Source organism: Oncorhynchus nerka, linkage group LG14, assembly GCF_034236695.1.
Source record: "Oncorhynchus nerka isolate Pitt River linkage group LG14, Oner_Uvic_2.0, whole genome shotgun sequence".
Classification (NCBI taxonomy): domain Eukaryota; kingdom Metazoa; phylum Chordata; class Actinopteri; order Salmoniformes; family Salmonidae; genus Oncorhynchus; species Oncorhynchus nerka.
Genome location: NC_088409.1, coordinates 56633274 through 56651763, shown reverse-complemented (window position 1 = coordinate 56651763; position 18490 = coordinate 56633274). Strand labels below are relative to the sequence as shown.

Sequence of the window (18490 nt, the reverse complement as noted above, 5' to 3'; positions counted from 1 at the left end):
CACTCAGTAAAATCTTTGACGTTGTTGCATGTATATTCTTGTTCAGTGTATGAATGTCATTCTCTTCATGGTGATATCCTGAATAGGTACACGAAGGTAGAAAAATGTAATATCCTCATGCTTGGGTATTATTCTACACATTGGCTGTTATTCTAATGAGCTCTGCCCCCCCAAACAAGACACAAATCTGTACCAATCATAGACGTCCATGTTTCACAAGTTTGGGCATCAGTGTACAGCACAGTAGTAGAGTGCAGTACATTAGAGTAAAGAAAGGTAGAGTACAGTTCAGTACAGCACAGTAACGTATAGTTAAATACAGTACAATAGGGTATATTACATTATACTGTACTCTACGTGTGCTCTACTGTACTGTGCTCTATTGCAACTGTGGTTTGTGACTACTACACGCACCCTACTTTCAAACCACGCCAAACTGCTTCATGCCCCTAGGACCAGGCGACGCACAATGGGGGACCAATGCCTTTACCTCCCACACCTATGGAAGGCCCTTCTAGATCATCTCAAAGCTGTTCGGACTGTTTGAGCTCGTAAAGGAGACTTTAAAAAAGAGGAACTGACACAGCACTGTTATATCCTATTAAAAAAGTGGCAATATTTAACGTTATGGGCGACCCGACCAAAAATCCACATAGAAATGTCAGTAACCGATCTGTAATTCTCATTAAAAGCAAGTCTAATGAGCAGTATATCTGTTCTATGTGCACTATTTCTATGTGTCCCGTTACTAAGTATTGTTTTTGCGTCTTTTACTTTCGGTTTCATACACAAGTGCTGAAAATACAATATTTTTGCAGGAATCTCCTTGCGAATGATTTTGCCGAAGATTGTATCACCGCCGGGCTGGGCAACCTGAGCTTTTGCTATCTCATCCGCGATGGCGCTAGACGTTGGTCTTTGTAGTACGCATGCGCTTGAACCTCTGCCTCCATAACCATTGTAGATGTTACAATGATTTTCCACACTATACTAGCCTACTTTGTCACACACACTAAAATGAGGCTAACTATTAGAATTTTAGCAACCCTGAAGCGGCAGAGCAATTTCTGCATAGTGTAGCTTTACCATCTTCATATACACCCTTGGGACGAATAGGCCGCTTCTATTTTTGCGACAAGCAAGCACATAGATATGCTAACTTTCATGATGTTTTCATACATTCATAGAATGTCTTGAAATAACATCTAGTCGGGTATTTGTGAAAATCCTACAGTAATATGAATAGGGAACCCGCTGTGGGTTTACGCAATTAAGACACTGCAGTAAACAAAAACTAAAAACTTGCCAGTCTTGTCCAGGGCCGCTCTACACAGACCGGTGCGCCATAACCAAATCACAGTTTGAGTACGCCCCTTATGCAAATAGGCCATGCCATACACACATGTAACATTCAATTTGCAATTGCTGCTGCACTAGACTGGACTGTGTTTACAGGCAGCAGAACTTTATTTAGATCGTTGGTTTAGAAAGCAGTAGAAAAAGTCACAAGAAGAAAGCTTAATGTTTTTTTGCGAATACATAAAATACCATGGGAGTCTTACTTCTGGTTAATTTAAAGACCCATTGATCAAACAACCCAAAAAGTAGGCTCTATCTCCCTCTGTTGCCTATGCACAACAGCAACGATGTTAGCCTGAGCCAGGTGAGAAGAAATGTGGCACGGGGGACGGTGGGTTAAGGGGGTTTAAATTTTTGGGTCAAAAATTGCATTGTGAATAGATGGGTAGTAGCAGCCTGCTTTGCCTCCTGCAGCCTGCCCCGAGTCCCATAACAATCCACAATTGAATGGGATTTACAGCTTGCTTTTTTTGAATGACAACTAAAGAGGTATGCTAACAGTCGTTCAAGTTCGATTAAATGAGTAGCTTAGTGCGTCACATTTCTTGGGGAATTTTATTAGTCATGCATTGACTGCATCCATTTAATTCTGCCAACAGTGCCTTACTCCGCGTAAATGGAATTTTGAGTCAAATATAAACCATTTTAAAAACTCTTATGGAAGTTGGTTTTGAAACAAATTGCGAATTTGATCTTTAAGACCAGTACTCCAATGACCCGTTTCTTTCATTTATGGAAAGTTGTTAAAATGGTGTCAGTTCCACTTTAAGACTCATCTCCATAGGCTGGCCTAACCTTCCTCCTAGACTTTGTTTCTTCCATGTTGTGGTCAGATATATTTGCTTTGTTTTTTTAACGATTTTTCGATGTTATGCCCTTTGAGATTATTCTTGTATAATGAATAGAACTTTACAAACGTAATAGAGTGTTTTAGGTCTACACCGTCACTGGTATTATCAGGCTGTATCGCTAATTACATTTGCTCTGACTCAGTACATTTAATTAGCTAGCGACTAGCATTAGCGGCTAACAAGATTTAAGCAGGACGTATCACATTTAACAAAGCAAGCTTTCAAGTACAAACCCCAACTAGTCCATGCAGCAATACCGGTATATTGGAAAATACGGTATACCGCCCAGCCCTATCAGACACAAGAGAAATCTTATTGCCGATAGATACCCAGCACCTCCGCCCATGATACTAGCCAGATGGCCACAACAAGATAACTAGTGTAGCTAGCAACATTATAATTAAATCTCAATGGATTCATTTAATGAAGCAGCTGCTGAGAGCGTGTGAAGCTAGCTAACTAGGTTTTGCTACTGGTAAATGGTAACGCGAACGGTTAAGCTAATGTTAACTAGCAAGCAAACTGGCAGTGGCAGTGTGGGATAATGGAGAGTGAATTTAAGTATTTCAAATTATCTTGCAAGACATTGCTTTACCAAGCTAGCAACAGTAAGTCATATAGTTTCTAAACCTAGAGGCTCAACATTGTGGGACTTCCGGTAAAACATGTGTAACAGACCAATCAGGCCAGGCCGGGGTTTGTGAAGTCAATGAGTGAAGTGAAAATTAACAACTAGGGAAGAATTTCTCTCTATATCTAAAAGGCACAATCTAGATTCGAGACAATATTTTTAAGTAGCTGAGCATGTTATTACTCCAACCTCATGAAAGTGACAAGCCATGACGTCGCCTACAAGTGTGATCGGGATTTCTATTGGAGAAACAGTTTCTGCCCATCTTCACATGTACGGTCTTTGATTAAGTGTAGTGTGCATTATGCTGCACTTACCAGCCCATTCGTTTCATATGAAGTGTGTGTGTGTGTGTGTGACTGCCTTGTTCAGTTAACAAGCTAACCTTAAGACAATATTTCTTCAACTAAGCAAAGTTTCTTAACTTGCGGAAGGGCCTCCCGAGTGGCGCTGTGGTCTAAGGCACTACATCGCAGTGCTAGAGGCGTCACTACAGACCCGGGTTTGATCCCAGGCTGTGTCACATCTGGCCATGATCGGGAGTCCCATAGGGCGGCACACAATTTTTACTAGTATGTTTAAGACCCCCTCGCCTCCTATCTGTGTGACCAGAAATCAAAGCCTTTGCTTATACCACATTTTTGCGATGGAAAAACATATCTAGGCCTTTATTTCCCAAAAAAGACTGCTTTCATTTGACATGCTCCTATAAAACTTCACGTTGGTGCTCATGGGTCATTTTACATGGAAATGACCTTCAACATAAAACACAAAGTCACACTTGGTTTGATATGAAACCTGTGTGTGCCCCTCACCTTCCAGTCTGCCTGGGCCAATGGGGAAGTGGTAAAGGGCAACATACTGGTCACGAGAACTCCCGAAATGGCATCCCACACTAACGCCTTGTGACAAGGTGGTGCCCTTCCACTGTCTTGAACCACTGCTGACACTAATGTAGCACCACGACTCTACGAAGAGATGCGGAGTGCTGGAGGGAGACAGGTGGGGGCGGGAGAGAGAGCGAGCGATCGAAAGAAAGAGCTAAGCTCAGAAGAGTGGCTGTTTAAGGCCTCTAGTCGTCTGTGGGCTCTTTTCCCTCCTCTCCTGGCAGCTTATCAGTCGGTGATTAAACCTGTCACCTTTAATTAGAATATGGTGGAAGTGGAACAGCGCGCTCTCTCTGTGCTGCAGGTGTAGCGACGTACCAGACAGTTAGAATAAAAGACAACGCTTCCTGCGGTGACAGCACATAAGAGAACCTGGAATCCCCTCAGATGCTGGGAACAGATAATACAAATTAAACCTCAGTTAAGGTCATGTTCTAGAAGGGTCTATGGATTTCTAATGACTCGGGATCTACTCCACAGCAGGTCTCCCCAAACTCAGAAAGCACATGGGACCGATCCCCCGTTGATTGTACTAAATCTCAGAAAAGGAGGCCCAATTCCACACCCAAAAGTCCTATTCCAGTGTTTCCCCTATATTCATTTTGCAGCGGTGGGATGGTCAAATGTTTTCAGTGTAAACTTAAACGACTCAAACCAGATTTTAAAATATGTAGAAAATAAATTGGAGCGATATTTTTTTTAAATAAGATCTTTTAAGCACATGCAGGTACACACACGTGCTCCGGGTTAGCCTGCTTAACTCCGTGTGGGTGGAATGCGCTGAGAGCTCTTCACCTGATCTCGCACTCCACTGTGCTCCTGTGGGTCTCTAGCCTCTCAGAAACAAAGTGCACCAGATAAAACAGCTGGCTCAGTCGCTCACAACCACAACCACGGCTCCGGAGCCCCACTAAGATGAACTGAAACTGTGCTGATATACTCCGAGATATACTTCAGGCCGAATTCGCTGTCAATCAGGCCAAAGAATGTTTCGGAAAAGAGACGTTAGAGAACTCCCATTGGATGTCTGCATCTCTGTTCCTGCCCATTGTAGTTCAGAGCCCTCATCTTAGTCGCCAGCATTACTCATAGCCTCGGCTGAATGTGCTGAGTAATCCCCTGTGGCCAATAGCCAGACAGCAGGGTTACTGACGGTTGCCATTGATTGCTGATCCCTTGGCACAGAACTGAGGGGGCACATACCAGGAACACAGCCTAAAGGGACAACTGTGTCTTACATCATTGGAACAGCACACTAAATGTGCATCTCTCTGTCAGTCACTTTTTCCCCCTCGCTCCGAGTCTCATTCCCTCGCTTTTTACTCCTTTCGATTCTCTTTCCTTGTTGACTAAATCCTGCATTCTTCCCCCGTTCCATCACTCCTTTTTCTCTTGCTCTCATTTCTAATCTCCTTCATTCTCCTTTCTCCCTCTTGCAATTGTATCTTGTCTCGAGGAGCACTGCAGCGAACAGTGGCCCACATCCTGGGCCTCCATCTCCATGGTCACCATTCATCTAAACATCATGGCCCCCTTTTGTCACCCAGGACATGGCGGGCAATTCAAACTGCCCTCACAAAGGCTGATAACCCCTATTCACACAACAGCTCACCCATACCTTTCACTAGAGCGCTCCAATAGCAGTATTTGTAACGTGGGTATATACCATCTTTGCAATTCAGGGAGGGGTGGGGATTTGTGATCGATAAGAGGAGACATTGCATCCACTTTCTCATTGATGTCCTGTGAAATATTTTACAGGCTTATGGGAGTACAAGGATTTCTAGGAAACATTGCGTATATAGGCTTCTGCAGGACAGGTCTAGTTATTGTTCAACCCCATAAAACCTTGATATGTTCCCCTCTGCTGCAATGGAATCAGTTTTTCCCTTCCCCAACTCTGGCCTTGACCACTCAAAGGCAACAGAACAAACTGACTTTGGACCAGCACAAGAACCCGGAGTCCTTTGTAACAAGCTATCGTCATCCATAAAAATCAGCAATTCAACACATGCACACTTTCTAATGGTTCAGATAAAAATGGTCTCTTATTGCCGTTCCCCTGCCTTATACTCGGGTCTCAAACAAGGCAGCCATTCAGAAGCGAGCCACTGTAATCTGGCCAACAAATTCTATAGCTGCTGTCTATAATTAGCTCTCCTATCAAAACACTGGCTTCCACTTTCAATCAAACTTTTCATCATCACTTTTCCTAGTAAGACACAGGGACGATTTAACAGCTCTCGCTCTGTGAAACATTCCCACGAAATATGACGTCTCCCTAGGCTGGCGGGAATGTGAGATCTGTGAATGAACAGGTGAAAATTTCATTCAGAGGCAAGGTGGTTTGAGAAACCAGAGTGTTTCATCGTCACTTAATGAGATGTGGCCTGGTTACTGTTGGATAGATTGAAGGGTTTAGTGGCCAATATTTGTATTTATTATGCATTCCCATGCATTGGCAGCAGCTACTCTTCGTGGGAGTCCAGCAAAAATTAAGGCAGTAATATACCTTATAATAAACTTTTTTTAAACCGTAAAATACATTTTACAACAGATTTCACAATACATGAATTGTGTGCATTGATTTTGCTTATAGCCGAATTGTGTTCTGAACACTACATGATGTTAGTCTTTACCGAAGGCTGGACAACAGATGTTAGACCTGTTGATTGGTTATTGTCAGAACCAAAGGGACTGAACGTGCATGGCTGTATGGGCTAGTAAATGGGGAAATGAGGCCTCAGAACTAGTGGACCTCGTTATTTACAGCATGTATAGTATAAGCCTTGAACAGCTTTTACAGGTGTATTGTTGATGGTCAGGACCTGCTAATAAACAGGACGATGGCGAAAGATGGAGAGGTGCCCTTGCTCCTAGAGAAGCTGAAGACCTCTGGTGCTCCTCTCCCCTGACACGTGTGACGAGGCCCCCGTAGAACTTTTTTTATCACCGTCTGTATCGACCCAAATCAGTACGTCCCGGGACTTGATGTCTACGACATGGCCTGGGTCCTCCGCTGTGTGTGGATGAGGAGACGGACCAAGGACTCGCGGCACAACCTGCGGCCCAGGGAGGGGCAATGGCGAGCGGGTACAGGAGAGCGCAGGGGCCTGCTGCTCGAGCAAATGGTACCGCTGTTTGTGAGGGACACGGCTTCCTGGTGAGGTGTGTCTGCGCCGCAAAGGGCCCAATCAGGCGGAGACCAGGAAGTACTGACTGCTAATACGTTACCTGGGAGCAGAGAGCCAGGCTAGCTGAGTGGCAAAACCAAAAGCGGGTTTGTGATCGGTTCAGTGGAAGAGCAACTAGCCAAAAGAGTGCAGTTGAATTCACGGGGATAATGTAGCCTGTGACCCTTCCTCAGAAGAGTAGATCGATAACTGGATAGAATGTAGAATTTAAATACGGGTAAAGTCATAAGGTGAATGCACCAATTTGTAAGTCGCTCTGGATAAGAGCGTCTGCTAAATGACTTAAATGTAAATGTAAGTATTTAGAGTATTACCATATAGCAGCTCCATGCTATTGGTGGTGTTTGCATGAGTCTGACACATGGGTTTGTGTAGTGTCCAGTGAGTCTTTCCTATGAGGTTTATTGAGATCGAGGAAAATGTTCAGTCATCCATTTTCCAATATAGCAGGCCATCGTAGACCAACACAGCAGAAGATTATTCTACACGTCCACCTTTACTCTCCTGTCTGGAGCAGGTTTTGGAATTTGCCTCAAGGAGGAAGTGAAATCCACATATACAACTCTGGCATGACCAATGATGCAGTATTGAGAGCCTGCTACAGTGCCTTCAGAAAGTATTCATACACCTTGACTTATCCCACATTTTGTTGTGTTAAAGCCTGAATTCAAAAATGGATTAAATTATTGTTTCCTCACCCATGTACACAAAATACCCAATAACAAAGTAAAAACATGTTTTTAGACATTTTTACAAAATTATTGAAAATGAAATACACAAATATCTCATTTACATAAGTATTCACACCCCTGAGTCAATACATGTTAGAATCACCTTTGGCAGCGATTACAGCTGTGAGTCTCTCTGGGTAAATCTAAGAGCTTTGCACACCTGGATTGGACCATTTTCTAAGCTCTGTCAAATTGGTTGTTGATCATTGCTATACAACCATTTTTTTTAAATTCTGTACAGGCTTCCTTCTTTTCACTCTGTCATTAAGGTTAGTATTGTGGAGTAACTACAATGTTTGTTGATCCATCCTCAGTTGTCTCCCATCACAGCCATTAAGCTCTGTAACTGTTTTAAAGTCAGCATTGGCCTCATGGTGAAAACCCTGAGCGTTCTCCTTCGGCAACCGAGTTAGGAAGGACGCCTGTATCTTTGTAGTGACTGGGTCTATTGATATACCATCCAAAGTGTAACTAATAACTTCACCATGCTCAAAGGGAAATTCAATGTCAGCTTTTTTTTTTTTTTTTTTTACCCATCTACCAATAGGTGCCCATCTTTGTGAGTCATTGGAAAACCTCCCTGGTCTTTTTGGTTGAATATTTGTTTGAAATTCACGTAAATGTTTTACTTAACCAGGCAATGACCTTACAGAATTATATTTGTGAGGTACAGAGACAAGGTAGTCATTCAAAAATCACTGTTATTTCACAAAGAGTGAGTTCATGCAACTTATGTGACTTGTTAAGGACATTTTTACTCCTGAACGTTTTTAGGCTTTGCCATAACAAAGCGGTTGAACGCTTATTGACTCAAAATTACACCTTGACATTATGGGGTATTTTCTTTTGGACAGTGAGAAAATCTAAATTGAATCCATTTTAAATGTAGGCTGTAACAACAAAATGTAGGAAAAAGTCAATGGGTGTGAATACTTTCTGAAGGCACTGGGGTTCCTCTTCTGACCTCTAAAACTTTCTCTCCCTCAAATAAAACCAAAACTGCTCCCCTTCACACAGAGGGAGGAATGAGAGCTTAATCCCTCCCACCATCCATCCATCCATCCATCCATCCATCCATCCATGTGTTCGGAGACTGAGAATCTTGTTTGTAATGAAAAGCACTATACAAAATAAATCTATTAGAATTATTATTCCTGCTCGGACTCCTCTCCAGGCCCCCAGCACAGAGCAGGTCAAACCCTTCCAGCATTCCTTTCTTAGCAGGCGCTCCATATCACAGACCCCGGGTGGTGGGAGGTCAACTCAGATCCTACTATCTGCAGAAGCAGGATTGGGAGACAAGGGAGCCAACCAATTCATTACTCAAACGGCCTGGAAGTACTAGGAAGTCGAGAGGCTATAGTGTAAATGTGTGTGTGTGTGTGTGGGGGGGGGGGGGGGTGATCATGTTAGGAAAGTTCTTGACACCCAAGCCAACAACTCCATAATGGTGTTGTCATACTTGCTGTGTAAGATGACTAATACAGTACTTCAATAGGCCTATTTAAAAAAGTATATAATAATAAATCGCTGAATGATAAGAAATAGGTAGGCTGTGAGGAGGCTGGTGGGAGGAGCTATAGGAGGATGGGCTCATTGAAACAGAACAAGTCAAACATGTGGTTTCAATGGTTGATATGTGCTATGCAATCCATTCATTACAATGAGCAGATCCTCCTATAGCTCCTCCCATCCGCCTCCACTGATTGATTTGTCAACCACAGCCTCTCTTTTGATCAGGATTTGTTTTTGTTTTATAGCAGTGCAAATAACTCTCCAAAGGGCAAACTCACCAAACACACACGTCGTGGTTCGATAAACTGTTGACTACTTGACCTTAGCCGAGGAACGGGCTAATTTCAACTCAATTGTCTGTGGTCACCAAATTCCTCTATTGCGCAGGCCTGTATAATGTTACATAGCCATCTGACTATTCCTCGAAACGAAACAAATGAAATCCCATATTAACAAAACATGGCTGAAGAACTACAAAACAGTCCGACTTAACTCGGACCTCTGAATGCAAAGAGATTGGTTAAAAAAACGAGAGAAAAATCTATAGGCCCTAATAGTCTACAATTCACCAAAATGTGTGAAAGACTAGACGTGTGTCTAACTACAAGACCGTCTCGAACGTGATAACTGGCAGACATAAATACAACAGTGACAATTGACAGAGTGGAGAACAGGAAAGGCAAACCAACCGTGGCTGTTGTCAATATGTCAGAGAGCCTTTACACCCGTAGAGGAAACCGTTGACAAATTCACTGCTCCATGCGCTGAGCGATGTTGGATAGCGTAGTACACGATACCACACGCACTCCAACATAGGAGTGGCCACAATGCGGACTTCACTCATTCTCAGCGCAAGCACAAATGAATGCCTATTTATTAAGGGACATGTCATCCTATCTGTGTAGTTACATTATTGGACGAAATACTTGCTTTTGTAAGACACTTAGGATATACAATGTTGCAACTTGCATCACAAACAATGATGGGTATGGTGCGCAGTCTATATTCAATTTTGAAGTTCAAAATTAATGTTCACTGAAAACAGAAAACGCACGAACTCGAGACATGCAACTTGATAGAATTGGAAATTGTAGACTAGATTAAAATAGGTCATAACACTTCGATGGGTAGGCCATAAAACGTCCCCCCGAAACCGTTCAGTTTCTGTAGGAAACAAATATCAAAACATGGATTAAAAACATGCCTTGCACTCCAGCCGCCCCTTACTAGTGGGATACTATGGGCCTATTGGCATTATGCCGGAAGCTTTGAAATAAGACTAACTGCCATGTAAATAAAATGTCGAAATGGCGATAGGATAGTCTAGCCTATAACATATTACGCAGTACCTAACGAATATTATGCGTCCATAACTCTTTTGACATGGGCCTTGACCGATACTAGTGCAAAAATTCTCCCTGAATAGAGGGGAAATGACAGATCGTTGGGTGATGTAACGTAGCCAACCATAAGACCTGGTTTTATTTGTTATTCGTCAAAAACCATTTAAACTTTCTCGGCCCATAACATAGGGCTATTACGCATGGCATGGGGACACTATATTTCCAAATTGCTTTAGACATTGTCGCCAATGAATGCTACCTTCTGTCCAGTCACATGTAATTGTGAACAAATGAATGAAAAACAATAGAACACTGCCAGTAATTGGCACAGATGAAAAACGCTTTGATAATTGTATTTTCTAAAAGTACACTTATTGGGCACATTAATTAAGATTAGAGATGTATTTTACGCAAGAGGGTTAATTCTCCCAGAAGAGCTTGGCCTGGCCAAGCCCCAGTCCACACAGAAAGATTGCAAACCCGTTTGCTACACATTTTTTCCTTGTCTGAACGAGATTCACTTATTACCCCCACTTCACTCCCAACTACCCATTTAAACCTGGAAAACAACTGTTATACGGAACATTGTTTTCCTTGCCACACCACACCATCATAGTCAGTTAACGTAAATTATTTTCATTTTTGAACCGTTTAACCAAATAAAACATTGGCTAAATGAACTGGTACATACCATAGCATTCCTCCCTCTTCTCTCGTTCACTCCTCTCCAACGTTCTCCTTCGCAACTCGCAAAAACAGCACTTCCAACGCCTCGAGAATTTAACAAAGAGGAAATTCTACTCCTCGATCAGTCACATAAATATCGACATTCCCCTTTTGAACACTTGGTATATTTTTTACCCTGAAATCAAGACTCCATTTTCACAAGTAGCCTATTAACTTTTCGGTGCCATCTGCATGTGGAGTTCCTCTTCTTGCCTTTGGACACAAAACACCTAAATTATCTCGAAAAATGCAGTAGAACTTCAATTTCTTGTCCCCTGGATGTTCGCGTTAGGAAAGAGGGGCGTTGAAAAGACTTGATTCGTTGTGTTTTCCTCTTGGTTCACCACGTTGTTTTGACCAATTGTTATTTCCTTTGTTGTGTCCAATATACAGATATGCCCATACGCGTACACATCATATGCGGTGTTAGTTGATGCGCAGTGCTCAATTGATAATTACAACCCTAAATGTTGTGTTTCCTATGAGTATCGCTTCACAGACTGCCCAAATGTATGACCGTGTGTAAGTGTATTTTTTTCAGCTTCCCAATAATGGCGGCCCGGCCCTTCTCCCGAATATAGCCTCTCCTCCTCCGTCCTATTCCGAGAGGATAGAGAGAGAGCTGTAGTCTCGCCCAGTGGCGCATGGACACAATTACAACACGCTCATTATGTTTCTAAATACAATAATTGCTTATATTCTCCTAATAATTAGTGTGTCATCATAATTCGTTTTCATTTTTTACTGTATTAATATACTTTTTTTTATTTTATTAAAGGGGGCAATCTGCATTTTCTACATCCATTTTTGGATATACCCATTGATTCTTGAAGAATTTAGCTTATATATATATATATATATATATAAGAGCTCAGTTTAACTGTCAGACCCCATCAGGATGCAAAACATAAGCTTGTTTTACTACAATGTTTGTAAACGAAGTACATGTAAAACACTAACTCAAAACGTGGTCAAATTACACCAAGTATACAAAACATTAAGAATACCTGCTCTTTCCTTGACATGATCAGGTGAAAGCTATGATCCCGTATTGATGTCACTTGTTAAATCCACTTCAAACCAGTGTAGATGAAGGGGAGGAGACAGGTTAAAGAATGATATTTAAAAACCCTGAAACAACTGAGACCTGGATTGTGTATGTGTGCCATTCAGAGAGGATGGAAATATGTCAATTGGAAAAAGGGGTGAAACTCAATATTAGGAAGGTGTTCTTAATGTTGGCCCTTGCATCCACAGCTCTGTCTATGAATTGTAGAGTGGTTACATTTCCCCAGCCTCATCCCTCAGCTTTGGCTAAAAACAGGGTTTCGGGGAAAAAGCTTTGTTATCTTTTCAACTGCTGATTGCCCCATTAACTGCACATGCCTTTAATTGATAGAATAATTAGGAAATTTGGTCAATGCAATTTAGGACAAGAAATTAGATGCAACTTGCAAGAACTGGAAAAACACTTCCAGCAAAATTTGTATTTAAAAAAAAAAATGTCTGTGCATTTGAATAAATCTCCAAGAATTAACCCCAACTTTTGCAGTAGAACACATGTATCCATGTTCGTCAATTATAGATATAAACCATTTTCACAGTATCATGTCAGTTATGCATTCACCACGAAAGTACTCCGTTAAATAGCATACTTGTATTGCATTTGATGTATTTGATATAAAATGCAACGGATGTCTAACTTACTAGCTTCACTGACTTCCGTGCATAAATCATTTATGTAACGACACTCACAAATCTTACTTCCCAATATGAACTAATCATTTACCTGATCCAGCACACAGGGAGAATGGGAAAGAGAATATTATTATTTAGCCATTCAGAAAATCTATAAACTCAACAAGGTTATTCCCGGTCCTCTAGACTTACTCATGCCAATGGCTGTTCACTGAATTGTTGGAAATAACTTTCAGTCGTCCTGATTATAACATGTCAGCTTAAATACTATGGCCTTCCCCAAGAGTACACGGCTAAATATGATTGTTGTTCTACTATGCCTGATGAAGACCTAAGGGTGGAAACATTGTAAATAAATATCACCTGGGACCATGAGCAGCAGCGAACGGCATTTTCCTTTCTGTTTTCCATGAGTTTGCCTACAACTCCTGCACCTGTGGAAGGTACCTGGATGGCTTATGTTCTTCAGCTTTTGTTCTACAACTCAAAACGATGTTTATTGGCTTGGGGACTTTGTTGTGCATTGAATCTGTCCCTGTTTCTCTCTCTCACACACGCACACACGCACGCACGCACACACACACACACACGCACACACACACACACACACACACACACATCCAAATCCGGCTGTGACTAACTGATCCTTATGTATTCATTTGGGTGTTGGATAACTTTCTTTATTGGCAGAACATTTTATCATAATTACTTTGCTAAATATCCTAAAACAGTCCACATACTAACAGTTACTCTTGATCTGTGTATTTTAAATGTTTTAGGTGAACATCCTCCATTTAAACAAAGTTGAAAGTACAGCATTCCGAGTCAACAAGTCGCTTGCTGTCAAATCATATTAGTCAGTGAGTTCACGGCAATATTTGCACGACCCAGTCACACCGAGCAAGACTAGCAGGGGTCAAAGTGCCATTCATAATTTGTCCCCGTTTTTTCATTTTCTCCTTCACCACTGAACTACTGCTGGGACACTCACTGCGACAAGCTGGCCCAACTATACCGATCTCTCTGACCAAGACCTTTCTGAACACTGTTTGGTTTTTAACCAGAGTATCAATTGAGGAAATGCTCTGAACTGTTTCATATGCTCCTATTCGTTTAAAGCCACAACAGCCTTGGAAAACCTACTGGAAAACAAGACAGCAAAGCTGCCCTGTTTTCTACTTGGTTTCCCCTTTACTCTCCCTATCCCATCTCAACTCGCTCTGCAGCTGAAATATTTCTGGGTCCCAGGGGCACGCACATTCCTCCCACTCACAGTTGTGCAATCCCTGACAATCACCGCCCTCCCCCTTCGGCCTCCCCGGCCTAACGCACAGCACAGAGGAGCTGTCCAAGCTGTCTGGACAATGTTCTGCAGCGGATCGGCTACCCACCAGACCAGTTAACAAACCCAGGGGCCGTGATTTTGCAGAAGACAGCCAAAGGGATGTAACATAAATGTCAGACTCTCCTTTCTGTTACTGCTTGGTGTGGGATTGGGAACAAAAGTGTATTCCTTGCCTTTGGTGTGGAAGTCACAGGCTGTGAAAGACAACGTGTGTTTTGTTGTTTTTGCTGAGATTTAGGGTTGTGCCCCAGTCTTCCTGTATAATGGCCTATGTTACACCCTGCAAATAGGCCTTGTGGTTGAAGGCATGATGTCGGAGAGTTTGTCATGTATGTTTCATTTGGACTGTGGAAAAATGTAAAAGTATTATGGTTTCTTTCCTCTGGGGTTTAATATGGTCAACAGAAATCAATGATAATGGAATAGGTCAAAATTATATGAGACATCTTGATTATGGGAGTATGGCTAGACAGTACACTGTCCTGCTCTCAGCACACATCAAAGCTGCAGACTAAAGTCAAATCTAGACTTGGTTTCCTCTATTGTAAATCGCCCCTCTTTCACCCCAGTTGCCAAACTAACCCTGATTCAGATGACCATCCTACCCATGCTAGATTCCAGAGAACTCCTCGGTAAACTGGTCATCTCTGTATACCCGTCGCAAGACCCAATGGTTGATGCTTATTTATAAAACCCTCTTAGACCTCACTCCACCCTATCTAAGACACTTACTGAAGCCCTCATCATCCTCATACAACACCCGTTCTGCCAGTCACATTATGTTAGATGTCCCCAAAGCACACACATCCCTGGATCGCTCGTATTTTCAGTTTGCTGCATCCAGCAACTGGAACGAGCGGCAACAAACACTCAAACTGGACAATTATCTCAAGCTCTTCATTCAAAGACTCCATCATGGACACGCTTGCACAGTTGTGGCTGCTTTGCTTGATGTATTGTCGTCTCTACCTTCTTGCCCTTTGTGCTGTTGTCTGTACCATGTTTTGTGCTGCTGCCATGTTGTGTTGTCATGTGTTGCTGCCTTGCTATGTGGTTGTCTTAGGTCTCTTTATGTAGTGTTGTCTCTCATCGTGATGTGTGTTTGTGCTTACATACAGTTGAAGTCGGAGGTTTACATACAACTTAGCCAAATACATTTAAACTCAGTTTTTCACCATTTCTGACATTTAATCCTAGTAAAAACTCCCCGTCTAAGGATCAGTTAGGATCACCACTTTATTTTAAGAATGTGAAATGTCAGAATAATAGTAGAGAATGACTTATTTCAGCTTTTATTTATTTCATCACATTCCCAGTGGGTCAGAAGTTTACATACACTCAAATAGTATTTGGTAGCATTGCCTTTAAATGGTTTAACTTGGGTCAAATGTTTTGGGTCACCGTCCACAAGCTTCCCACAATTTTGAATTTTGGCTCAATCCTCTTGACAGAACTGGTGTAACTGAGTCAGGTTTGTAGGCCTCCTTGCTCACACACACTTTCAGTTCTGCCCACAAATTTAATATAGAATTTAGGTCAGGGCTGTGTTATGGCCACCCCATTACCTTGACTTTGTTGTCCTTAAGCCATTTTGCCACAACTTTGGAAGTATGCTTGGTGTCAATGTCCATTTGGAAGACCAAGCTTTAACTTCCTGACTGATGTCTTGAGATGTTGCTTCAATATATCCACATCATTTCTCTCCTCATGATGCCATCTATTTTGTAAAGTGCACCAGTTCCTCCTGCAGCAAAGCGCCCCCACAACATGATGCTGCCAACCCCGTGCTTCACGGTTGGGATGGTGTTCTTCAGCTTGCAAGCATTCCCCTTTTTCCTCCAAACATAACGATGGTCATTATGGCCAGACAGTTCTATTTTTATTTCATCAGACTAGAGGACATTTCCCCAAAAAGTATGATCTTTGTCCCCATGTGCAGTTGCAACCTAAGTCTGGCTTTTTTTATGACGGTGTTGGATCAAGTGCTTCTTCCTTGCTGAGCGACCTCTCAGGTTATGTCGATAGAGGACTCGTTTTACTGTGGATATAGATACCATTTGTACCCGTTTCCTCAAGTATCTTCGCAAGGTCCTTTGCTGTTGTTCTGGGATTGATTTGCACTTTTCACACCAAAGTATGTTCATCTCTAGGAGAAAGAACAAGTCTCCTTCCTGAGTGCTATTACGGCTGTGTGGTCCCATGGTGTTTTTACTTGCGTACTATTGTTTGCACAGATGAACGTGGTACCTTCAGGCATTTGAAAATATCTCCCAATGATGAACCAGACTTGTAGAGGTCTACAATTCTTTTTCTGAGGTCTTGGCTGATTGCTTTTGATTTTCCCATGATGTCAAGCAAAGAGGCACTGAGTTTGAAGGTAGGCCTTGAAATACATCCACAGGTACACCTCCAATTGACTCAAATGATGTCAATTAGCCTATCAGAAGCTTCTAAAGCCATGACATAATTTTCTGGAATTTTCCGAGCTGTTTAATGGCACAGTCAACATAAACTTCTGACCCACTGGAATTATAAGTGAAATAATCTGTCTATAAACAACTGTTGGAAAAATTACTTGTGTCATGCACAAAGTAGATGTCCTAACTGACTTGCCAAAACTATAGTTTGTTAACAAGACATTTGTGGTGGTTGAAAAAAAGAGTTTTAATGACTCCAACCTAAGTGTATGTAAACTTCATATATAAAATTATTTGATCAAATCAAATCAAATGTATTTATATAGCCCTTCGTACATCAGCTGATATCTCAAAGTGCTGTACAGAAACCCAGCCTAAAACCCCAAACAGCAAGCAATGCAGGTGTAGAAGCACTTGATCATATATATTTTTATTTATCCCAGACCCTGTAGGAGGCCTTTTGGTAGGCCGTCATTGTAAATAAGAATTTGTTCAAAATCAAGCACATTTATCCATTTTTGTTTTAGATAATTGGATTCCTCATAGGATAGATAAATCAACTCACAAAAAACACAACACTTTATTTAACTAGGCAAGTCAGTTCAGAACAAATTCTTATTTACCCTGACCAAACCTGGACGATGCCGGGATAATTTTGCGTCCCAATCACGGCTGGATGTGATTCAGCCTGGATTCGAACCAGAGACTGTAGTGACGCCTCTTGCACTGAGATGCAGTGCCTTAGACAGCTGCGCCACTCGAGAGACCCCATTTAGCTTGATGTGATACTTTATTAACATACTTGAAGTGATGTCAACAAAATGTATTAAGGGTGCATTCGTAAATTCACTCTGGCTATCTACTCTCATTTCAAGGCGCTCTCGTCTGTGTGCCATAGCGCAGAATTATTGATGAATTTAGGAACGCTCAACACCAGTTGAACATGGCCGGTGTCAGTAAACGTCAAGCAATAAAAAAAATCGTAATTCAATTGTTGCCAGCAGCACAGTTAGTCACCAACGCTCTGGATAACATGAAAACAGCCTAACCAGTTGGGGCGAATAATAGTGAGGTGTTCTCTCGTTTGTGTCTGGGAGTAGCTGGCCAACGTTAGACATTTAGCTTGGGTCGTTGTGAGGTCAGAACGCTCGGTTCAACCCTACTCCTCGACCTGTTCGTCCAGTGTGCGCTCTGAACACCCCGAAATTACGAACACCCAGAACACACTCTGGCACTCCAGATTGAATTTAGGAACACACCCTAAGTGATCATACCGGAGAAACCGGTATTTGGAGGATATATTGGCACGGGTGTTGTTAGGCCCTAGACTTCCCTTTCTAGGGAGTTTTTCTTAGCCACCGTGCTTCTACACCTGCATTGCTTGCTGTTTGGGGTTTTAGGCTGGGTTTCTGTACAGCACTTTGACACCAACTGATGTAAGAAGGGCTTTATAAATACATCTGATTTGACTTTATCTCGGACCGGCAAACGTGCCAATACACTGGCTTCGAGGGCATTATTACTTTTATACAAAGTTGTTACCAAACATAATACAAAGGGGTTTACCAACATATTCAAATAACGATTGCAATATTTCCATTAACGTTATTGTGACAAATGTATTCATACTATTTAATCCTTCCACAATATGTAGTCCCGACACAAATCGAGGGTTGCTACCCAAGCCGGCTGGTCGTTCGTTCTGTTGCCAAAGACGTCTCTTTGTTCTGCATCTATGGATACGACCCAGTCGTTCATTCTGAATGTTCCATTGCCATACTGGCTGGCAACGT

General features: G+C 42.1%; 1 protein-coding gene across 1 annotated transcript in view; it reads right to left on the bottom strand.

Annotated features, from left to right (window-relative positions):
• The window catches only part of LOC115141448 (rho GTPase-activating protein 35-like), a 94916-nt gene extending 83050 nt beyond the window's left edge, over window positions 1-11866 (bottom strand). The window contains 1 exon segment of the mRNA XM_029680328.2: window positions 11203-11866. The gene's annotated coding sequence lies outside the window, so the exon portion shown is untranslated.
• Window positions 11867-18490: the final 6624 nt, after the last annotated feature.